At 35.2% G+C, this 25712-nt stretch overlaps 1 protein-coding gene across 4 annotated transcripts in view; it reads right to left on the bottom strand.

The window, feature by feature from the left end:
- Nucleotides 1-25712, bottom strand: part of FNBP1L (formin binding protein 1 like) — a 117257-nt gene that overhangs the window by 87386 nt on the left and 4159 nt on the right. The gene's annotated exons all lie outside the window — the stretch shown is intronic.

Genomic DNA, 25712 nt, shown 5'->3' on the forward strand with positions numbered 1-25712 from the left:
TGGTCTCTAGTTCATCTTTGGTCACAAATTTCTTTCTCCTCCACAAGTCTGAGAGATAAACTATTCTATGTTCCTCTAATTTATTTATAATCTCGAAGAACAGGATGCTTTGATCCAGCAGTGTTTCTACTGGGCTTATATCCCAAAGAAATACTAAAGAAGGGAAAGGGATCTGTACATGCCAAAATGTTTGTGGCAGCCCTGTTGTAGTGGCTAGAAGCTGGAAAATGAATGGCTGTCCATCAATTGAAGAATGGTTGAGTAAATTGGGGTATATGAATATTATGGAATATTATTGTTCTGTAAGGAATGACCAGACCAGAGAGGACTGGCGAGACTTACATGAACTGATGCTAAGTGAAATGAGCAGAACCAGGAGATCGTTATATACCTCAACAACGATACTGTTTGAGAATGTATTCTGATGGAAGTGGATCTCTTCGATAAAGAGAGCTAATTCAGTTTCAATAGATCAAAGATGGACAGAAGCAGCTACACCCAAAGAAAGAACACTGGGAAATGAATATAAACTGCTTGCATTTTTGTTTTTCTTCCCAGGTTATTTATACCTTCTGAATTCAACTCTCCCTGTGCAACAAGAAAACTGTTTTGGTTCTGTACACATATATTGTATCTAGGATATACTGTAATCTATTTAACATGTAAAGGACTGCTTGCCATCTGGGGGAGGGGGTGGAGGGAGGGAGGGAAAAAAATCGGAACAGAAGTGAGTGCAAGGGATAATGCTGTAAAAAATTACTCTGGCATGGGTTCTATCAATAAAAAGTTATTAAAAAAAAAAAAAAAAGGAAGAAGAGGATGACGCGCAAACTGCTGCAGTCTGATTGCATGCAGTTTGGAGCGCAGCGTGCATTTTACTGGGAGGGAGGGGGACGGTGCATACAGAGGGTACCGTAATGTAGCTGTAGCTCAGGGGATCACCTTCACTACAGTAGCAATCTCAATAGGGCTTATTTTCGGGGGAGGGCTTATTTTAGAGGAATCTTACACAGCTTATTTTCGGGATAGGTCTTATTATCGGGGAAACACAGTAGGAAGAAAGGAAGAGTACAAGTATGATGCTTTGCTCAGAGGCCTGAGGAGTTGTCAAACTAAGAAGAATCATGGAGAGTCCTGTTGTCTTCAAGACATCTTCAAAATGACTGACATCTACTTCTGCACTTCCATCTGCCACCCAGAACTAGGGCTCTCCTTGGGTAAGGCCTTGGGCTAGCCAGAATTCATCATTCCTAGCCTATCACTGACCTGCCAGGCCACTGCCCAAGCAGTCTAATGCCATGTCACTACACATGCTTTCCAACTCTAACCACTCCTCAAAAAGATATTCAATCAATTGTCCTAGGATCATAATTAAGGCAGCTAGATGATGATAAAGTGGCAGAGGGAGTCAGGAAGACCTGAGTTCAAATCTAACTTCAGATGGTTTCTAGCTGTGTGACTCTGGGCAAGACACTTAACCCTCTTTGCCTAAGTTTTCTCACCTGTAAAATGAGCTGGGGAAGGAAGGGTCAAACCATTCTGCTATCGTTACCAATAAAATCCTCAAAAGAAGTCATGAAGAGAAGAATATGAGTTTAAAGGACTGAACAAAATAACAAATTTGATTATAATCACCTTGTCTTCACTTGCCTTCTCCAAAAAAACATCCTTCTTCAAATACCAGTTCCCTTTAGAACGTAAGCTCCTTGAGGCGGGGAAGGCTGTCTTCCTCATTTGCATTTGTATTTCCAGTGCCTAGCACAGAAATCGGTACCTAATAAATTTTTTTTTAATTCATTCATTCATTCATTCATTCATTTATCCATCCACCCATCTATCCATCTCTAGGGAAAGACGTTGCTGTTGTTGAGTCATTTCAGTTTTATTTGACTCTTGGTGACTCCATTTTGGGGTTTTCTTGTCAAAGACTAAAGTAATTTGCCATTTCCTCCTCCAGCTCATTTTACAGAAAAGGAAACTGAGGCCCAGGGTCACAGAGTTAGTAAGTAAGTATTCTTCTGACTGCAGGGTCAGCCCTCTATCCACTACATCACAGAACTGCCCCATTATATTCAAGACATAATTGAGGATTACCCAAGATTTATCAAAACAGTTACTACATTTAGTAATTCATGTTGGAATAAGTGATACTTTTAGAAAGAACCCAAAAAGTATCGTCAATTATTATCAAGTCTTAAGTAAGAAACAGAAGATCATAGGAATGGAGGTTGTACTTTTCTCATTGCTCCCCACAAATTGTAGGCAATGAAGAAAAGAAAAAATAATCAGGGAAGATAAGTTACCTAAGGTATTGCTTGAAAAAAAGGTTAGAGATCCCTGGACCAAAAGTAAAAATACAAGGATAATAAATTCTTGATCAGACATGACATACATCTAAAAAAGAATGCAAAGAATGTTTTGTTTTGTATGTTGTTAAAAAAAAAATCAAAACAACCCTAGAGAGTCAACTAAAAATTAAAACAACAAATCCAGCAATGCTGTATATTAATTAAATTTATATAGACAGACAGATTGATCATCAGCATTCCAACAGGAAGAGCCAGAAAGAAAAACTTTACTCAAAATAGCTATAGCATCTATAAAATATTTGAGAATGTATGTACTAAGGTTTATCCAGTAATGATATAAAATAATAATATAATATGTTCTAGAGAAATAAAGACAAGCCTTAATAATTAGAAAAACATAAACTGCTAATAGGTTAGGAAAAGGAAAAACCAGTACAATACAACTTAAATTAACTGATTTATTCAATGCTAGTCTCAAACTATCAGATTAATTTTTTTACAGAGCTATAAAAAATAATAAAATTCCAGGTTGAAAATTTCAAGAATAATGAGGAAAAAGGGGGAAGAGATCCTGTCAGTACCAGAGCTCATATTCTACTACAAAGAAATAATCATTAAAATTATTTAATACTGCTTTTTCAAAAAGACAGAAAGGTAAATTAGTGGAACAAATTAGGTACAAAACATATAAAAGTAAAACAACACAGTAACATACTATTTAAAAATTCAAAGACCCCTACTTACTTGAGGAAGAACTCCTTATTAAACTAAAAAGTGTTAGAAAAACTGGGAAAACACTATGGTAAAAATCAGATTCACACAAATACCTCATACCATATACAAGGAAAAGTTCCAACTGTATACCTAATGAAGTCACATCATAAATAAATTATAGGAACAAAGAAAAAGCTGTCTTGTGGATCTATGGATAGAAGTTCATGTCTAAATGTGCAACAAAGATTCAAACAAGACAAAATGGACAATTTTGAATGCTAAATTTTTTGCACAAATAAACCCAATGTAAAAATTAGAAGAGAAACAGGTATCTGGAAAAAAAAATTTCTGCAGCAAGTCTTTCAAGTAAAAGTATCATCTACAAAGTCTATGGGGAACTAGGTAATGTGGATAGAGCGCTAGATCTAGAGTCAGAAAAATATTGGTTCAAATCCAGTCTCAGACACTTACCCTGGATAAGTCACTTAACCCTCTTTGCCATGGTTTCCTCAGCTGTCAAATGAGCTGGAAAAGGAAATGGCAAACTATTCCAGTACCTTTGCCAAGAAAACCCCAAATGGAGTCAACAAAGAGTTGAACAAAGTTTAAATAACTAAACAATATACAACATATAAAGATCTGATTCAAAATTTTTAAACAATCCAACTGACATTGGGAAAAGATCTGAACAGTTTTCAAAAGAAAAAACACAAGTCACAACCAACTATATGAAGAAGTTTTATAAATCACTAAAAATTAGAGATGTATATTGAATCAACTTTGAGGTTTCACTTCACACTCACCAGACTGGCAATGATGAAAAAAAGAGGAAAATGGCAAGTACTGAAATGACTGAGTTAGTCTGTGAATTGGCACAGGCATTCTAGGAAGCAATTGGAACAATGCCCAGAAAGTTTCAAAACTGTGAATACCTTCTGACCTAGCTATAAATAACTAGATGACCTATAGTTTAAAAAAAAGAAAAAAAAAGAGAAAATTAATTTGTAAGTACAAAAACATTTACACCAGTTCTTTTCATGGTAGTCAAGAAATGGAAATCAAGAAGATGTCCTCTTAATGAGGAATGGCTAAACAAAATATGGCATATAAACATAATGGAATATTAATATTCCACAAAAAAATAACAAAATAGGAAGTTTTCTATGTGTTGATATAGAGCAAAGTTAGCCAGAAAAATATGCTACAATCATACTACAGAGAAAAATAAATTTAAGACTTTAAAAGCTCTGATCAAAACAATAATAAATCCCTGATCCAAAAGAATAAAGATAAAATACCATTTTCACCCTGACAAAGAAGTGACGAACGTAAAATGCAGAAAAAGACATATTATGACAAAGCCAATATGGAAATATGTTTTGATGAATATGCAGATCTGTATAGCAGGCTTTATTTTTGGTTTTGAGATTGGTTTGAGATTGTCAGAGAGAAATATTAACGAAAGGAAAATTAATTAAAATACATTAGGAGATAAAAACTACTAAATTTAAAACTATCCTTCTCTCCCTTCATTCACCCCCAGAATAAGAATTTATTTAAAAAAAACACACACATCTCTGGTACTAAACTGTATAGTCAAACAAAACCAGTTTCCACGATGGCCATGTCTAAAGGAAGAAAATGTGTGTCTTTACATAAATTTTCCTTTTGGATAAGATCAATGTAGAAATTATGTATATTTCAAATGTATGTACATATATACATATGTACAAAGAGGTATGTATACATACATATGCAATGTGAAATATGCTGATTTAGGAATGTCTCAGGAGTCCTCTGGAACTATAATTGATCACTACATTGATGTCGTTGAAAGTTGTTTGTCTTTATCACATTGTTGTCCTATATCTTTCAAAGTAGTTTGTCTCTAGCATACTTTTGTCATTGTATAAATCTTTTTCCCAGATTCTGCTCATTTCACTCTATTTACATAAAATTCAAATAGGTCTTTTCAGGGTTTTTTGAAACCATCATTTATGAAGCATAACTTGTTCAGCTGTTCCCCAATCAATGGGTATCTTCTTCATATCTCTATTTCTTGCTACCTCGAAAAAAGCAACATACATTTTTGTGCATACTTAGAGAATCTCTTTTGCTTAGAAATGATCCGTCTTTTAATCAACCCAATCTTTCCTCTTGTTTTGAGTAATTTTCTTTTTAGATTTTTGTTTGATTCCTGTTTTAAGTTCAAAGTTTCTATGCAGCTCTGGTCTTCTCATCAGGAATGCTTTGAAGTCCTCTATTTCATTAAAAATTCATTTCCCCCCATAGCAGTATATTCAGCTTTGCTGGGTAAATCATTCTTGGTAGTAAGCCTACATACTTTTTAGAATATCATGTTCCAATTCTCCATTACTTCAATGTGGCAGCTACTAAATCTTCTGTGATACTGACTGTAGTTCCTCAATACTTGAATTCTTTTTTTTCTGGCTATTTGAAGCATTTTTTTCTTTAACCCAAAAGCTCTGGATTTTGACAATAAAGATCAAAGGAAGGAGGGATTTTTAATAATTCAATTAAAAATGAAAGAGTGACATATTGGGTAAAAAAAAATCCAGAATCTATTGATTAGAAAGATATCTTAATTTTATGAGACAAATATAGTCCTGATACCTAAACCAAAGAAAAGTTAAGAACTACTACATAGACCAATATAACTATGGAATATCAATTTTTAAAATTTAAATAAGAAATTCTCTCACAAATAGACTACAGTATTTTATTTAACAAAACATTCATTATGATCATGTTCAGTTTATACTAAGGATACAAGGATGGTTATGAAATCCTGTTAATAATAAAAACATGGAAACTACAAGATTATCTCATTTTAAGCAGAAAAATCCTTTGACATAGTACAATAATCTATTAAGTACAGGCATTGAGTCCTTTTTTAAAAAATCATAAATCGAAAAATATCTTTCTTAAAAAAAATACACACACACACACACACACACACACACACACACACACAAAATGAGAACGCTATTTTTGTCCTCCATTCTCCAGGTCAAACGCAAATAGTCCTATGAACATTTGGGGTAGATGGTCCAACGTTGTGCATCTCACATTTCTACTGAGCTAATTCAATTCTGTTTCACTCTTTTAGCACAGCACCCTCTCTGATGAGGGCATTCCATGTTGAGCAGTCTTGTGGCCAATGTCTCCTTGTCATACAATCTATTCTAAAGTCCTTAAGAGAGACCTTAAACTTACATGAACTGATGCTGAGTGAAATGAGAACTAGGATATCATTATACACTTCAAAAACAATACTGTATGAGAATATATTCTGATGGAAGTGGCTATCTTCGACAAAGAGATGATCTGATTCAGTTCCAATTGATCAATGACAGATAGAATCAGCTATACCCAGTAAAGGAACACTGGGAAATGAGTGTGAACTGTTTGCATTTTTGTTTTTCTTTCCAGGTTATTTATACCTTCTGAATCCAATTCTTCCTGTGCAACAAAAGAACTATTCGGTTCTGCACACATATTGTATCTTAAGATATACTATAACATATTTAACATGTATAAGACTTCCTGCCATCTAGGGTAGGAGGTGGAGGTAGGGAAGGGAAAATTCGGAACAGAAGTGAGTCCAAGGGATAATGTAAAAAAAAAAAATTATCCATGCATATAAACTGTCAATAAAAAGTTATAATTTAAAAATAAATAAATAAACAAAGAAACAAATAAATAAAAGAGAGAGATATCTTAAGAGTGGCCTTCCATCACTTTTTTTGACCACGCTGTGAATGATTATCCTTATGAGATCTCCATAAAAGTTTTTTGGGCAACCATATATTTGGCATTTGAACAAAGTGATCACTCAATGGAGCTGTGCTCTCTGCAATAGAGTTGGAATGCTTGGGCAGTTTAGTTTGAGGATGGACCTCACTGTGTGGTATCTAATCCTGCCAAGTGATCGTCAGAATTTTCCTAAGACAACTGAAATGGAAGCAATTCATTTTTTCCATTTCAAATGGAAACAGGTTTCATAGGCAAACAACAATAAGGTCAGAACAGTAGTTCTGCAGACATGTCAATCTAATCTCTCTCCTGTCCTATACTCCTTTAGAGCTTCCCAAACACTGAGCTAGCTCTGGTGATGTGAGTGTCAACTCCATTATCAAAGTGTACATCCCTAGAAAGAATAATGCCAAAGCGAACGTAATCACCGCATTCAAAACTTCTCCTTTAAGATAATCTAGAACTCAAAGTTTTAAAAACACATGTAAATGTTTAATCTATATCATATTGCTTGCTGTCTAGGGGAAGGGAAAGGCAAGGAAATAGGGAGAGAAAAATTTGGAAAATAAGGTTTTGCAAAGATGAATGTTGAAAAATACCTTTGCATGTATTTGGGAAAATAAAATACTACTTAAAAAATTCCATTTACTGTAACTGATGATTCCATATATAGATGATGTGTTCCTGGCTGATGGAGTGAATAAATACCTGTGTTTTCTTGGAGTTAATTGTTAAGTTAACACAAAATTAGCACAAGCAGCAGAGAATCGATCTGTACTTTGTTAGCTTCAGCTTCAGAGGCTGCACTGAGCACACAATCATCTACAAACAAACAAACAAACCAAAAAAAAAAAAAAAAAAAAAAAAAAACACCAACACTCCCTCCACTCTAGTTTTGGTTTGTAGCCTTTTCAAGTTGAAGAACTGACCATCAGTGCAGTAGCTGACTTTGATACCATGTTTGTCCTCAATGAAGATGTTTGACAACATGGCTGAAAACATCATACTACAAGCATGGGAGCAAGTGCATAGCCAGATTTCACTCCAGTGGTGACTGGGAAAGCTCGAGAGCACTGCATTGTCCAGAACCCAGGCAAGCACGCCATCATGAAACTGACCTATTGTAACTAATGGACTTCTCTGAGCAGCCAAATTTTAACATAATTTTCCACAAGTCCTCAAGACTAACAATATCAAAAGCTCTGGTCAGATCTACAAAAGTACACAGATCTCTGTTCTGCTCCTGGAATTTTTCCAGGAGATGTCAGGCAGTAAATACCACATCAACTGCTGCTCAGCACTTCTGAAGCCACACTGGCTCTCAGGTAGATGACCTTCTTCCAAGTATAGGATCAGCCTATTAAAGAGAACCTTGACAAGAATCTTGCCCAGCAATGACTAAGAGAGAGACTAAGATTGTCATAGGACAATCTGTTCCCTTTACCTTTATAAAGACAGACAGTGGAGGCAGCTTTGAACTTCTGGGGCATAACCTTCTCTTAACATATAGTCTGGAAAATTTCAGTCAGCTTTTGTATGCACAATAAACCCCCCACTTCCCCCTGTAAATCTCAGCTGCAACAGAATCAGCAGGTGCTTTGCTATAGGAAAGTAACCTAACAGCAATGAAGACCTCTTCTACAGCTGGACCTTCAGCTAGGGAGGGATCAATTTCAATCTAAGGTAAACAGTTTTGTGTATAGGGAAGACTAGCACCTTTGGAGTGAGGGCTGCCAAACCCTTTAGGAGGCTACTTTTCACCTTTGGTGTCTAACCGGATCCACCAAATTCTCCTCTGTGGCTCCAAGAAGCTGAGGTATGCACAACAGCCACACCCTGGTAAACCTCTTCAGCTGACAGGCTAAATTAAATTGAGGGTAACCAAAAGGTCACCTACAGTGACCTAGTGGGGAGAAGACCCCAAGCGTGTGAAGACGTCCCCTGGTAGAATGAGGCAGATGAGAACAATTTGTTCCACAGGCCACGAAGGCAAGTGCATGGAGCACTTAAGGACACTTAAGACATCAGAAATACCAAGATCATCCAAGGAAAACATACTAGTTTCCAGTGTATTGAGTTCAATTTCAGACTCGGATAATACTAGCTGTATATCTGTTGACAAGGCACTTTAATTTCAGTCTGCCTTAGTCAGTCCCCTCATCTGTAAAATGAAGAAAATAATAGCATCTAACCTCACAGTGTTACTGGGACTATCAAATGCAATAATATTTGTAAAGTATTTAACACAGTGTCTGACACTTAAATATTTCATAAATGCCTGTTCCTTTTCTCCTTACCCCAAAACAAAAATAAGGATATTCTTTCTTCCTTCTAGAAATACTAACAAAAGCAATAAGATAAGAGATATTAAAGTTTATAAAGATAGTCAAAAAGGAGATGAAACTATCCCTATTTGCTAATTACATTACAGCTTATTTAGAAAATCCAGAGGAAATAGCAAAGATACTAAAACAGTAGCTTCCTTAAAATTGAAAGCTGCAAAATAAAAGCCACAAAATCAAAAAGCTTTTTTGTATAACAAAATCTAAGAGGCACTAATAGAAAAAAAAAATCTTATTCCAAATAACTACAAAATAGATAAAATACAGAATGGTGGTCAGAATTTAATCAAAGCATACAAAATACTTTTAATCGAAATTCAATTACAGGAGCAGCTAGGTGGGGCAGTGGATAGAGCACCAGACCTGAAGTCAGGAGGACCTAAGTTCAAATGTGGTCTCAAACACTAACACTTCCTAGCTATGTGACCCTGGGCAAGTCACTTAACCTCAATTGCCTCAGCGCCCAAGAGAAATTAATAAATAATAAAGAAAGAAAATAAATAATAAATAAAAATAAAATAAAATCTGAAGGACTCTTTAAAAAATTCAATTACAATTTGCTCCTTAAAGAAATAAGGAACAACTTTAAAAAGCAGAGAAATCAATGTTCATAACTAGCCTGTGCTAATATAATAAAAATGACAATACAAAGTCTGATTTACAGTATTAATACAATATCAAGATATCAATGGGATACTTTAGAAAAGATAAAATAGCAACAAACTCCATTTCAAAAAAACTTAGGAAAATGAAAAAAGAGAAGAAGAAAGTGAAAAAGACAGTGTGCTCCGTGGAGGGATGGTAGGTAGCAAGAGAACTAAAGGGTCAAAGGACTAAAGGTCATGCCTATTCCATGTCTATTAGAATACCAAAAGAGTGACCAGATAAGCAAATTTCAAGGACAAGAATCACTTAGCCTTTCTTTGTGTTCCCAGCACTAAAAGCACAGTGGCTAACCCTCCTACAGTTCAGATTTCCCATACCCCCTTAGCTAAGGACTCAGTTCCTTTTTTACATTTAATGCCTGGTCAATTCAACCATACAATAATTCAATCCCTTGAATCCCCTTACCAACTCTTGATTAACAGTTATGCCCTCCCAAAACATCAACTGATATATATACCACTGATGCTCTTACATATACTTACTGATGTTCTATGTGTTGCTGAATGTTCTTGGAGAAAGTGTTGTAAATATATCAACTGAGTTGACAAATTTATATTATCTGGTCTCAACTGGGTCCTAACTATCATAATTCAAGCCTTTTATCTTTTTCCTTTTGCCACTCACCTTCTACATCACATTCTCAATATCCCAACTCCCCTATCTTCAGACTAATATCTCACCTTTGACTATACTGAATAAATAGAAGCCATATGCCATGAACTCCTTCCTCTATCCTACATTTCATCCCTCATCATCCTCAGTTCTCACCTTTTTTGCTCCAATGTAGTCCTCCAAGACAAATCTCCTTTCACATCTCCAGGAGCTTGATCTTTCCCCACCTCATCCATTAGCTCCTCCATTCATAGGTTACAAATATTTCCACTTCTTTCACCATCCTTAAAAATCTTTAATTTAATTCTACCATTTCCCACAATCTGCCATTCTACTTCTCTTTCTTTTCATAGTCAAACTCCTAGAAAAACTCATTTACATTAACTTCCTCTTGCAGTAAGTATGATTTTTGATCTTACTCTTAGAAATACTTCCATCTCCACAGTTATACTGTTGGCCAATACCTTTCTCCTAGACATTTTCTACTTTGATTTCCATGAAACTATTTTCTTAAATTCTGCTCTACTCAGACTATTCTTTCTAAGACCCTTCTTCAAAAGGGGTTCTACTTCTACTGGGTTATCATATGTCACCCACCTAATAAATGTGGGCATCCTCCAAGGTTCTGTCCTGGGCCCTCTTTCTCATCTGTCTGTATAATTTCTTTGATTTCATCAATTCTTATGAATTCAAGGTTCTCTATGCAGATTATGCCTTAAATTATAATTTATATATCTCAGCCTAATTTTTTCCCCACACTATGACTACTGAATATCTCTATTACAAATGTTCTATTGGATACTTAAATTCAACTGTCTAAAAATAATTTATAATCTTTCCCATAAAACTATTCCTCTGGGGCAACTAAATGGTGCAGTGGATAGAGAATTAGCCCTGAAGCAAGACCTGAGTTCAAATCCAGTTTCAGACACTTAACATTTACCTAGTTGTGTGACCCTGGGCAAGTGATTTAATCCCTGCCTAGCCAAAAAATTAAAAATAAAATAAAAAAAGAGCAAAAAACAAACTATTCCTCCTAAATATACTTATTTCTGATATGTATACCACCAATCTTCTGGTCACCAAAGTTTTTAACCTGTTGCTTGTCTTTGTCTCTTTTCTCTTCTTTGCTATCACACTCCCTCCCTTAACTTATCCCTTAGCTTATCCCATAACTTGCCATGTTTTGTTCTATCTCCACAACATTTCTTACATCTGTTCTCTCTACTCATACAGTCTCTCTATTTCAGGACAGACTTCATGACTTAAAGTCTAAAAACTTCCTAAAATTCTCCACAGAGGTACCAAATTAACATGTCTAAAACACAGACCATGACATTTCTCTATTCAAAAAACTACTCCCTATTGCATCTAGGACAAAAAATAAAATTCTCAGGCCTTCCACAATCTGTCTCCTACATATTTTAAAGTCTTATTTCATCTTCTTCCCCTTCACACGCATTCTGTTCCAAACTGCCTTGCAGCAGCAAGCCCAATCATGTTTTTCCCATACAAGATATTCTATCTCCCACCTCTTTGCTTTTATATAGGTATTACCCCAAGCCTGCAGTGCACTTTCTTGACAATTCCTCACAGAACTGATGTATTACTTCAAAGCATCCATCAGATGTCACCTCCTTAAAGAGGTCATTTTGACAAAATTAAGCTTACAAAGAGGAGTAAAATAAAGAACAGAAAAGTAGATGGAAGTTACATTATAATGGGCCAAGCTAAAAATTTTTTAAGTTCTTTATAGCTTTATATACAACTTGTGTTACTTCCATCAAAAATAAACTCCTTAAAGGCAGGGATGTTTTCATTTTTAGCTTTGTATTCTAAAGTCTAGCACAATGCCTTGTAAATTTATTGTTGGTTTTGTAATTCAGTCATTTCAATCATGTCCAAGTCTTCATGACCTCATTTGGGGTCTTCTTGGCAAAGATACTGGAGTAGATTGTCATTTTCTTTTCTAGCTCATTTTACAGATGAAAAAAACTGAGACAAAGAGGGTGATGTGACTTGTCTAGGGTCACACAGCTACTAAGAATCTGAGAACAGATTTGAACTCAATTTGAACTCAGGAAGATGAGTCTTCCTGACTTCAGGCCTAATACAACTACCATGATAGTTGTCTTACACATAATAGGTATTAAATGGTTGTTGAATTGAAAAGTTCATAACAATGTTTAAAATATTGTTTTAAGCAATACATTAAAATTATTATTTTAGGAAGATTAACCTGGCAGCAAAATATGAGAAAGATTGAAAAAGAAAAGTTAATACAAATGTAAAGTGATAAGGGCCTAGGGCCTAGCAGGGGTCCTCAAACATTTTAAATAGGGGGCCAGTTCACTGTCCCTCAGACTGTTGGAGGGCCAGGGTAGAGTAAAAACAAAACCTTTGTTTTGTGGGCCTTTAAATAAAGAAACTTCATAGCCCTGGGTGAGGGGGATAAATGTCCTCAGCTGCCACATCTGGCCCCAAGGCCATAGTTTGAGGACCCCTGTTAGGGCCTAGCTCCTCTTCCTAATGCAATTTATAAAACAGGGAAATGAACAAAAAGCAAAGAGACTGAAAAATAAAGTGTGAGGATAATAGGAGCGGTACTTTTTTATATTCAATATCTGCTGAATTAAAATATTTGTAAAGCAAATTTGTTTAACAGTACATTTATGCCAATGAATGACTAACAGCCAAGAAACAACCATGCCAAGGTCAAATGAGACCTGATTCCTCACTTAAGTGAGAAGTAAAAAATACTGTGAAAAGAACAAAAGGATAAATAACAAAGCAACTGCCACTGCATCAGGAACATAAATGGCTCACCAGGTACCACAATAGTGTCTGTAATCTTCTATCACCAAAAAAGAATTATTCTATTGCTGTTAGTCTTCTTGGAAGAAAATTTTGAGTAAAAGAAAACAGCCAAAATGTCTTATTTATGGACACTGGACTGCATTCTTCAATAAAATTCAGGGTTGAGAAGATCATGTTTTAAATAAAAGCAGGTTTTCATTATTTTTAAATGTACCACATACTAACAATCCCCCTCTTCCCCACCTTTTTTGGCCTTATATAGCTGGAATTACTCACAGGAATGATACGTAAGCTTTCTACCAAGGCTGCACTAGGATTTCCATATGTAACTGCACTAGAAGGAAGAAAAATAAGGCTCAATTGGAATGTTATTCTGTTTACCAAATAAGTTCTTAACAAAGAAAAATGATCAACTCAGTATATTTTCAAAACATATATCAAAAATTCTACCATATATCATAATTTTTACTTATTAAACTCAATTGCAGAAAAATTGAAAATAATTATAGTATTTTCTCAATATCATGAGTTTCAGAGAAAAATGTTTAGGATTTCTTCTTTAGATTTTCTTCATTTCTTAATAGTACATATAATTTATGTGATTCCAAGATCTTAAATATTAGTTTTATTATAATTTTACTAGAATACCCTACAACAAAGCTTTAAGTTGTATCATTCAAAGCAAATTAATACAATATCTGCTATATTAGTCTAACTTGAAAGGCTACTCTCCAAACTACTCAGAGTAAGTAATTTCAGGAAAATAGTAAAAAAATGTTGACTTAATTTATTTTATGGCCCAAGAAGTTCCAGGATTGTTCCAAAACATGCATACACGCACGTCCGCGCACACATGCATACACACTCACACACCCTTTAACTCAAAAAGCTATCTAACAGAGGATTTTTCCTTAACAATTATAATCTTTTAATGTACATCCCCCAAAAACCTTAATCTCAATATAATTTTTATGTTATTTCTCTCGGAACATTTTTAGACTCATAAGCAATTATCTTATCAACCTATACAAATTACTGCACTCATTTATGGGGGAGGGGAGGGAAGGGGGAGGTTAAGGGGAAAAACAAATACTTTCCAGTTTGTTCAAACCAGCTAAATCCCTATCCAATTTAAATTGTTCTCAAAACTAGTTCATAAAATAAACTATACACAACACACACACAAACATACATATGTATACACACATATAGTTATTCAGAAAAGTACTCCATCATACATAAAAGTCATATTACTTTTTTCTAACAATGCTAGAACTTTAAGATCTATCACCAATAAAAAAGACAAGCTAAGAAGTCTTCAATTATACAAGCAATGTTCTTAGGCTTGACTAATAGGAAGAAAATGTCACACCTAGAAATACAAATCATATTTCCAACTTAGTATATAAATAGTTCCCTAGGGTTAGAATATGTATACTAATATCTATATTTTTCCAAAAAATTATTAGATGATAAAAGATCAGATAAAAGATCATATTTTAGCAAGGTTTCTGAAAATTCCAAATATAATTTAAAGAGAAAATCTTAGAAACAGAAACAAAATAACAAGCCACTAAAAGTAGGAAACATAATCACATATTTATTCTATAATAAGTATATATGGTTTTTAATTTTAAAAACCTGATATACAATATTGTGCCTCACTTACATTTAAGAACGATCAAAATTTTGTCTCATTAAGCTATCAAAAAAAACTATGCCCAAATTTACTGAAGGTGATATCAAATGTTAGAGATTCAGAGATTATATCTAGTATTGTTGAAGTCCTAGAGCAGCATCCTGAAATGTCCCAAAAGAATTTGCAAGCTTGGACCCAAAGTTTTATTATATTGTAACACTAATGAAAGCAGGCTAAGTTCTAAAAGAAAATAGCAAAGAATAAGGGCAAGAAGACAAATTTATAGGAGTTAGGGAAACCAGGTCATGTCACTGATAAGCAAATTTTATGGGCTTAGAGGCAGAGTTGAAGAGTAGTCTGTTTCTGGCTTTGTGTGCATAACTCTTTGGGTAGAACTCACATGGAATCTTCTCAAGTATGTTTTTAGACCTGATCACTAGGTCAAGTTAGCAGATGGCCAATTCTGTTCTGCACCCATGTGAACTTTAAGCACCTCATTACTGCTATTCTGTTATCGCTGATCAACAGGCTGTTATATGACAGCAAGCAATATTTGTGGCCATAGCATACCTGGTCATATAGAGTAAACTAGGGCAGGATAACTTAGGGGAAGAAATATATCATTTCCAACTACATCCCTCCCAAGACCAAGTGGATTTAGGATTATTGCTACATCTTCCCTAGAAGCTGCACCACATCAGTATTACCTTTTTTCCTTTGTGATTCTATATTTTTCTCTTCCCCAAAATATATAAGAAACTGTGGCCAACGAACACCATAATTACCAAAATACAGTTGCTAAGTAAAAGTCTTGCATTACCCATATTATCACCCTTCATCAGGCCACACAAAAGCCTGAAAATTATGTTACCATGGCATTTTCTTACTTAGCTCACTGGAGAGTTAAGTATTTTGGACCCAAACAATGACCAAAAGGGGTTTTGGGCTGGGACCTACTAGTGGCCAATCAATGAGAATCAAAGTGGTTTTGGTTTAAGGCACGGTCATTAACAAAGAAATCTAGCGAGTAAACCCCACAATATCTTGGGAGGCTTCAGAGATCCAAAAGAAGAAAAAAATAAAAAAAGCTTTTAAGAATATCTGTAGGTAAGGATATGATACAAAGGGAAAAAAGGGAGGGAAGGAAAAGGCGGCAGAAGGAAAGGTGAGAAAAGAAGGAAAATGAAAAAAAAAAGGTGGGAGGGAGGAAGAAGGCATTATGTGTCCCCAAGTTTTGTGGGATTTTTCTTGTTTTTTATTTTTTGCTGAGGCAGCTGGGGCTAAGTGACTTGCTCAGGGTCACACAGCTAGGAAATGTTAAGTGTCTGAGACCAGATTTAACTCAGGTCTTCCTGACTTCAGGAGTGGTGCTTTATCCACTGCAGCACCTAGCTGCCCCTTCCCTCAAACCCTCCCCGGTCACCAAGTATTGTTAACCTTGGCATTCATAACCATGTTTATTTTCATTGAAAATTACATTTCATGAGCAGAACCAGGAGATCATTATACACTTCAACAACAATATTGTATGAGGATGTATTCTGATGGAAGTGGATTTCTTTGACAAAGAGACCTAACTCAATTTCAATTGATAAATGATGGACAGAAGCAGCTACACCCAAAGAAAGAACACTGGGAAACGAATATCAACTATTTGCATTTTTGATTTTCTTCCTGGGTTATTTTTACCTTCTGAATCCAATTCTCCCTGTGCAACAAGAGAACTGTTCGGTTCTGCAAACAAATATTGTATCCAGGATATACTGCAACATATCTAACATATATAGGACTGCTTGCCATCTAGGAGAGGGGGTGGAGGGAGGGAGGGGAAAAATCGGAACAGAAGCAAGTGCAAGGGATAATGTTGTAAAAAAAAATTACCCTGGCATGGATTCTGTCAATAAAAAGTTATTATAAAATAAAATAAAATATTAAAAAAAAAAGATCTGTGGAGAAAAAAGGAAAAAAAAAGAAAATTGCATTTCAGTGGTTTGAATTAATAATTATATATCTTTGATTTCCTTTGTGATTCTATGTATTTTATTTTATGCATTTAAAAAAATTCAGAGAAAAGTTCTATAGGATTCACCAGACTTCCAAAAAGGTTCAACTCACCATGGGAAAAAAAAAAAAAAGAACCTATTTAGTTAATGAGTAAGCTAACAATTCCTAACCTCAAAATGATTGTGATGATTTTTATGCTATGCTGTGTTAATGCACTGTAATCTTGTACTACTTTGTTGCTTTTGTTGTTGGGGTTTTTTTAAAGCAAACACTGGGGAAAAAAAACTCAGAAACAGATACCAAATATACAGTTTATAAATTACTATTTTTGACTGGGATTCTAATACATTGTGACAATAGTGTTATGATATAAATTGTGACTGTAATGTAACCTTGTGATGTTGTCCATAAGGGTCATTACAAGCACACTAATCACCTTGATTTTTTTTTAAATAAAGATAAAACTACACATTAATTAGAAAAAAAAAAAGAAAGAAACCTTCTAGAAAATCAGCTATTAAGAAATTTGAGGAAGGAGAAATCACTTTGAAGGGGAATGGAGAAAAAGAATCAAGGGAGATTTAAGATGAAGCAAGGTCTTAAAAAACAGAAAGATTGGAGGCAGCTCAATGTCACAGTGGATAGAACAGCAGCCCTAGAATCAGATGGACCTGAGTTCAAATTCAGACTCAGACACTTAATACTCACTAGCTGTGTGACTCTGGGCAAGTCACTTAATCCCAATTTCCTCACCAAAAGAAAGAGGAAAAAAACCCCAAAAGATTTTAAAATATGGAAGAATCTAGATATAAGGATTCAAAGCTCTAAAGCTGCAGGAACTGTCAGGTTCTAATTTGACTTCATTTCATAGATGAGGAAAACTAGAACCAGGGAGGTTAATGGATTGCCCAAGGTCCCAGAGGAAGAAGTGACCAAGTCATTTAACCCCAGAGTCAGTAAATTGTTGTGTCTTTGTTTGAGACCAGTGTATAAAATTACACCATCCTCCCCTTTTAACCCCCAGCACAGGAGACAAACTGCACAAATAAAGTGTTTTCAAAGAACAAACACTGACTACTCCAACTTAGCTGGAACAGAAGAGTAAATGGAGTTTATAAACTATGGCATACATTTTGAAAGTTAAGCCTGAAAATAAGGATAGCAAGGCTTCTATAGTCTAGGCAGCAGAGACTGCACTATAGTAGTGTAGTGGTGGTGTAAGTGGGGAGAAAGGATTTAGATGCCAGGAGTACAATTAAAATAGAATTAACTGGGCTTAACAACTAATTGATTGGGGAGGGGGGGTTTATCTTCAAGACCTAAACTTGCATCTTAAAGAATAGGAACCAATGCCTTTCCCTTCTCTTCTATTTTTCTTTCCTTCCAAGTTGAAAAAAATCACTGAATACATCTAAATTTGGGAGCTAGTTTCTAAATCCAAACACCTTATTATATTGTATAAAAGAAAATACAAAGCAATACTTAACAGATAATTTTTGAAAAAATAATTTTACAACTTTAAAAATTTGGCAAGGTATTTTCTTCTGTCAATGTGGAATTAGTTCTTCAAAAATATTCTTAAATATTTATGATACATCAAAAATAAACTTCCTTTACAACAATGAATAAATTAATTTATTAGTCTAAAAGTTAGAAGAGAGAATTAGAAGTCCGTGCTGTCAAAACAACATAAGGCATTTTCCTACTCAAGACAAAAATATAGCAATGGTACAATAACTTGGTGTGGAATTAATATTAACTCATGGAGGAGTAAAGATTTAAACAACAGGGAGGTGGTATTAAACAAGCAGCACTTTATCTCATATAAACATAAAAGCATAAGAAAGCAAAAGCATAAATCACTGAATAATGCTAACAATTTAACCTTAATAACTTCAAGACCTCAATAAGCAGCATCCAGCATAGTTGCCTTGCAAAAAAAGCAGAGTACTTAACAAATGTTTGCTGAATGATATTATGAGATTCTTCAATATGAAGATTCTGCCAAATGACTCTACAGTACCAATTCCATTCAGTTCAGCTATGCCTACCTAAGTAGAGGCACTGAATTCTCTATCTTTCTGGTGCTGCAAGGTGAAGGATATGTGTCCTCCTACACTACAAAGATAAGAAAATTCTCCCTCATCATTTCTCTTATTGTCACAAATTTTTCTGACAGATCTGAGTATTAAAATAATTATACTAACATATGGTAGGAGTGAGGAAGCTGCAATATTTAACCACTAAGATGATGAATAAAAAGCATCTTCAAGGAAGAAAAAGATGAGCAGGTCAACTTTTTAAGGACAAGAAATGGGCAGTCAGGGTGCTAATGCAAGGACATGGGTTAAGGGTCAGGCAAGCACAGTTTTTGATCTGCATGATTGGAAGAAAACTTCTATATGGATGAGAACACAGATTCATTTGAGTATTTAATTATGCTAGCCAACACTAATCCATAGAAATCACTCCTTTGGCAAACTCGGTGTGCCGAAAGGGTGGACCAATTCTTATCTTAATACTGCAGTTCCACAACCACTACCACCATTCCTTAAGAACTTCTTCTCTCTTATAGTCTAAGCTGCTTCATTCTAATCATCACAACTTTTTTTGACACTATCCCCCCTTCCTTGATTCACAATCCTGATTCCAAATCTTTCCATCTCTTGTCATGCCCAGAGCCACACAATTAAGCAAGTGTTTGAAGTACATTTCAAGTCTAGTCAAATGAACTTTCCACTACACTAGACCACTAACTTAGATTTAAGACAGATATATATATAAGACAAAAGCAAAAGAAAGCAATAGGAGATAATTCTGAAAGAATGTTGTCAGCAGTGCTAAAGTTTAGAATGACCTAAGGCAAGCAAAGAAATTGGTCTATAAAGAATTTGGGTTTGAGAGGGATTTTGAAGCTTCTTGGCAGGAAGGAAGATAGAAAGACCAGATTGGCCAGTAATTTGTTGGTGTGCAGAGCAATATTAACTGACAACAGACTTCTCTGCCACACAGTAACTTTTGAACCAAAAGGAGAATAGATTGATTCAGATTTGAAACCCAAGGTAAGTAAGAAGATAGCACAGATTTGAAACCCAAGGTAAGTAAGAAGATAGCAAGGAAAGATGAATTCAAGTGACCTCAGATGAATGACACCCTCAAAGACTGAAAAAGCTGAAAAATACAATTGCAGAGCTAAAATCCAATAGTGGAGAAAAAAATGAATGTTATCATAAATTTGAAGAGAGTAACGTCCTGATTTTCAAAAGAGGGGAAAAAAACAAATCTGCAAACAATAGGTGGATAACCTTAAGAGTTATTTCTGAAAATTCCAAAATAAAATATGGAAAAGGATAAACTATATAAAAAGAAAGTACAATTACAAAGAACCAGTATGGCTTCAAGAACAGTTCATTTTCTTTTCTGACAATTACTAAACTGACAGATTTCTGGGAATGCTATATCTAGAGGACACACAAAGTAGTAGCTAAAAGAGGTCTACTCATTTTAGCAAAGCATTCAATAAGGTATTTTATAAATTCCTTGTAGAATAATGAAGAGTGAAGCAATAGCACAAGTAGACTTATTTCAAAGTCAAATGCATACTCTACACATACTTTTCATTCCGCTCCATCTTCTTCTGTACTCTCTAGCACTATCCCTTCAATAAAACCTTTTCTATCTCCAACCTCCAACCTTTCTCAATCTCTCTTAATTTCCCTACTGCCTTTAAACATGTTGAAGCCTCTTCATCCTTAAGAAATCATGCCTACATTCCACCAAACCCTCAAAATGATGTCCTATATTTCTTCTCTTTCTCAATCTGTTTATTGTTTCACTTCCTCTTCTCACAGGACTCTAATCAACTTTCTGCAATCTGACTTCCAATCTCATCACTTAATTGAAAATGATCACTCCAAAATTATCAAAGATTTCTTAACCGTTAAATGTTAATATCTTTTCTCAGTCTTCACTTTTCTTGACTTTTACTATAGTTTAGATTGCTGACCACTTACTCCACTATGGGTTTTCATGACATCCTTAAAATCACAGGACCATATATCTAAAGCTAAAAAGAACTTCAGAAGCCATCTAGTTCAATCTTTTTTTTTTTTTAAACAAATGAAGAAACTGAGCCCCAGGAAGGTTAATTACTCACTTGGATGGCCTCTTACCAGTTTAAATACCCCATCTCAGTCTCCTTTATTGGTTCAACATACTCCCAACTACAGATGGGCATGAAAGTTCTGTCCTAATCTTCCCCACCCCTATCTTCTCTGGACACTGTCTTGGTGATTTCATCCATTCTCATTGGTTTAATTACCATCTCTATACAGATGACTTACAGATTTATATTTATATATCCACCCCTTAGTGGTCTCCTGAGCTTCCAGTACCATATCATCAACTACCCAGTGAATGCTTCCAACTGGATGTCTCAGAAACATCTTTAGACACAAAACGTCCAGGTCAAAATTCATTATCTTAATGACGACTGTTGGAGGGGATGTGGGAAAACTGGGACACTGATACATTGTTGATGGAGTTGTGAACGGATCCAACCATTCTACAAAGTAATCTGGAGCTATGCTCAAAAAGCTATCAAACTGTGCATACCCTTTGATCCAGCAGTGTTTCTACTAGGCTTGTATCCCAAAGAGATCTTAAAGGAGGGAAAGGGACCCACATGTGCAAAAATATTTGTGGTAGCCCTTTGTGCAGTGGCAAGAAACTGGAAACTGAATGGCTGCCCATCAATTGGAGAATGACTAAGTTATGGTGTATGAATGTTATGGAATATTATTTCCTATAAGAAATGACCAGCAGGATGATTTCAAAGAGGCCTGGAGAGACTTACATGAATTGATGCTGAGTGAAATGAGCAGAACCATCCCAAAGAGACCTTAAAGGGAAAGGAACCCACATGTGCAAAGATGTTTGTGGCAGCTCTTTTCATAGTGGCTAGAAACTGGAAATTGAATGGATGCCCATCAATTGGAGAATGGCTGAATAAGTTGTGGTACATGAATGTTATAGAATATTATTGTTCTGTAAGAAATGACTAGCAGGATGAATACAGAGAGGACTGGAGAGACTTACATGAACTGATGCTGAGTGAAATGAGCAGAACCAGGAGATCATTATACACTTCAACAACAATACTACATAATGATCAATTCTGATGGATGGGGCTCTCTTCAACAATGAGATGAATCAAATCAGCTCTAATTGTTCAATAATGAAGAGAACCAGCTACACTCAGTGAAAGCACTATGGGAAATGAGTGTGGACCATAACATAGCATTTCTACTCCTGTTTTTGTCCACTTGCATTTTTGTTTTCCTTCTCAGGTTATTTTTACCTTATTTCTAAATCCGATTTTTCTTGTGCAGCAAGATAACTGTATAAATATGTATACATATATTACATTTAACATATACTTTAACATACTTAACATGTATTGGTCTACCTGCCATCTAGGGGAGGAAGGAGGGAGAAGGAGGGGAAACGTTGAAACAGAAGGTTTTGCAAGGGTCAATGCTGAAAAAATTACCCATGCATATGTCTTGTAAATAAAAAGCTATAGTAAAAAATTAAAAAAAGAAAAGAAAAGAAACGAGCAGATCCAGAAAATCACTGTACACAGAAACAAAACTATACAATAATCGATTCTGATGAACATGGCTCTCTTCAACAATGGGATGATTCAAACCAATTTCGACTGTTCAGTGATGAAGAGAGACATCTACAGCTAGAGAAAAGACCATGGGAGCTGAGTGAAGACCACAACATAGCATTCTCACTCTTTCTGTTGTTGTTTGCTTGCATTTTGTTTTCTTCCCCAGTTTTTTTTTCCTTATTGATCTGATTTTTCTTGTGCAGCAAGATACCTGTATAAATATGTATACATATATTGGATTTAACATATATTTTAACATATTTAACATGTATTAGATGCCTCCCCTGCCAGCTAGGGGAGAGGGTAGGATGAAGAAGGGGATAATTTGGAACAGAAGGCTTTACAAGGGTCAATGTTGAAAAATTATCCATGCATATGTTTTGTAAATAAAAAGCTTCAATAAAAAGAAGAAAAAAAACTTATTATCTTTCCCTCAAAATTGCCAAGGGCACTACCACTTTTCTGACCTCTCAAACATAACCTTGGCATCATCTTTGACTCTTCATTCTTTCTCACTTTATTATATCTCTCTATACATACACGGCTACCGTCCAAATTCAAGCCTTCAATACTCTTGCCTGAAGCATAGTGTAAAGACTTAAATGGTCTTCCTGCCTCCAGTACCTCCCTTTTCCATCCTCCATATAGCTACCAAAGTTATTTTCCTTCAAATCTGACCAGGTCACCATTCAATAAACTCCAGCAATCCCTATTAACTTTAGTATCAAATATAAATTCCCCTATTTGGCCTTTCAAGTTCTTCCCAACCTGGCATCAGCCTATTTTTCTAGTGTAGTTCTACATTATTCTCCTTCCCACAGTCTAATACCCAAACTGGCTTCTTAACTACTTTTTACATTAGGGTCCCTTATGTGTGGAATTCATCCCTGCCTCACTTCAGCCATTTATCCTTTAATACTCAGCTCAAGCACTACTTTATACACAGAAGACTTTCCTAATCCACTGTGCCTCATAAATGGCTTTCCATCTCCATATTTAAAAGTGTTTTCACAGGCTGTCCTCCATCCCTGAACAGCACTATCCCTTCTCAACTTCATTTCCTAATTCCTTGTCAGTATTCAGTGCCAGTGACAAAGTCCCACCTCTTGAAAGAAAGCATCCTTAACTCTTAATGTCTTCCCTCTGAAACTATTCCCAATTTATCCTGCATGTATCTTGTATATGCACACATATTGTTTCCCCATTAGAATGTGACCTCCTTGAGAATTTGCTTTCATTGTATCATCAGCACTTAACAGTACCTGGCATATAGTAGACACTTAATGAACACTAGCTGACTGATTGCAATGCATTAGTTCTTTTTTCTATGTGTGCAGATTAGTGAATTAATGGGGAAAAAAAACCTCAACAAAAAACATTGTGCTAAGCACTGAAGTTAAAAATAAAAATGCAAGACAGTTCTTCCTCTCAACAAACTCACATTTTAAAAAGAGACAATACATAAAGAAGGTTTCAACTGAAAGTGAAATGGAAAGGTCCCATGGTTCTTAGGGTAAAATGATAAACAGATGGGAATGCATCTTCTTTAATGCTATTCCAATTAATCAAACTACCAGTTTCTGATATTGAATAATTTTACAGGCGGGAAATAAGGCTAGTGGTAGTAGAAGTGATCCTGCTTCCAAGGACTCTTCCAAATCTCTAATTCTGTTACTGGGGAGTCTCTTTCCATCCTATTTTCCAGCTCTCATTTATTTCCTCCTGACTATTCTAGTACTTTGTTTGTTTGTTTGTTTATTATCAATTATGCCCATTGGATAGCATTTTCACACTCCTCTTACATTGGTTTCTACCCCTATGCCTACAAACCTTAAAAAGCTCTTTCCCTTAATGGTGCCAACCTCTAAAACTACTGTTCTCTCCCTCACTACCAAATTTCTAAAAAGATGGTTAACCCATAATACAGGGGTCAAAGCTATAAATGTCAGGAATCAGGAATTAAAATGTAATTGGAAAATGTTTAACAAAACAAAATGTGATACAACATTTCTTTAATTTGTAATTTCTAGGTCAATATGCAGCCTGCAAGAGATCTGTCTTCATTTAACACACTCACTACACTTTCTTATCATACACTCCTCCATTTCTTACAATCTATAATCAGTTCTCACAACTACTAAAATCACTCTCCCAAAGGTCACAAGCGGCTTCTTACTTTCCAAATCAAAATTCACCTTTCTTCTCAATTCTCATATTCCTTAAATTCTCCGAATTATCAGAAATTAATCAGCCTTATCAGTCATTAAAACTTTTCTTCTCTAATTGTACATGTTTAACCTATATCAGATTGCTTGCAGTCTAGTGGAGAGGAGAGGGAGAAAAATTTATGTGAAGGTTTTGCAAAGGTGAATGCTGAAAACTATCTTTGCATATATTTGAGAAAATAAAATACTATTTAAAAAAACTTTTTTATTTGACTCAGCTATGTCAGTTCTACCAGTGAGAATGACAGTTCTGGATTTCCTCTGGCTCCTTTTGTCCCTCCTTACCACCACCTCTGCCCCTGGTAACCCCCCCAAGACTGTGTCCTTGGTTTTTTTGCTACAGCTTAAACCCAAAACACTACTTCCACCTCCCACCCCTCTCCATACATAACAAGACAACTCCACCTATATGTCCTCAAAGAGTTTAAACTGAAAAGTTTTGTGATCCTAAGTAAGTTACTTAATCTCAGTAGGTCTTTTTCATCATCTGTAAAATAAGGCACTCAGTGCACTTCTAGAAATCTGATCTTATAAAAAATCCAATATTCCCCCTAAAATTTGATTCTCTTCTGATCTTTTCTTAAATTAGGGCTTCCCCCCATTATCAAGCATTTTTTTTCCTTCCTCTCCCACCCAAAAAAAGGAAACAAAATTATTTCAAGCAATATGTCCAGTCAAGCAAAACAAATTTCCATATTAAGGGCACTTAAGTGGCAGTGTTTAAAGTACTAAACTTAGAGTCAGAAAGATCTGAGATCAAACTGAGAATCAGATACTAGCTGTGTAACCTGTTTGCCTCAATTTCCTCAAGTATAAAATGGGATTAATAAAAGCATCTATCCTTAGAATTAGGATCAAATGAGGTAATATTTGTAAAGAGGTAGTCCAGTGCCTGGCATATAAATAAATGGTGTGTAAATAGTAGCTAAA

This window comes from Antechinus flavipes, chromosome 4, assembly GCF_016432865.1.
Source record: "Antechinus flavipes isolate AdamAnt ecotype Samford, QLD, Australia chromosome 4, AdamAnt_v2, whole genome shotgun sequence".
In the NCBI taxonomy this organism is placed as follows: Eukaryota; Metazoa; Chordata; class Mammalia; order Dasyuromorphia; family Dasyuridae; genus Antechinus; species Antechinus flavipes.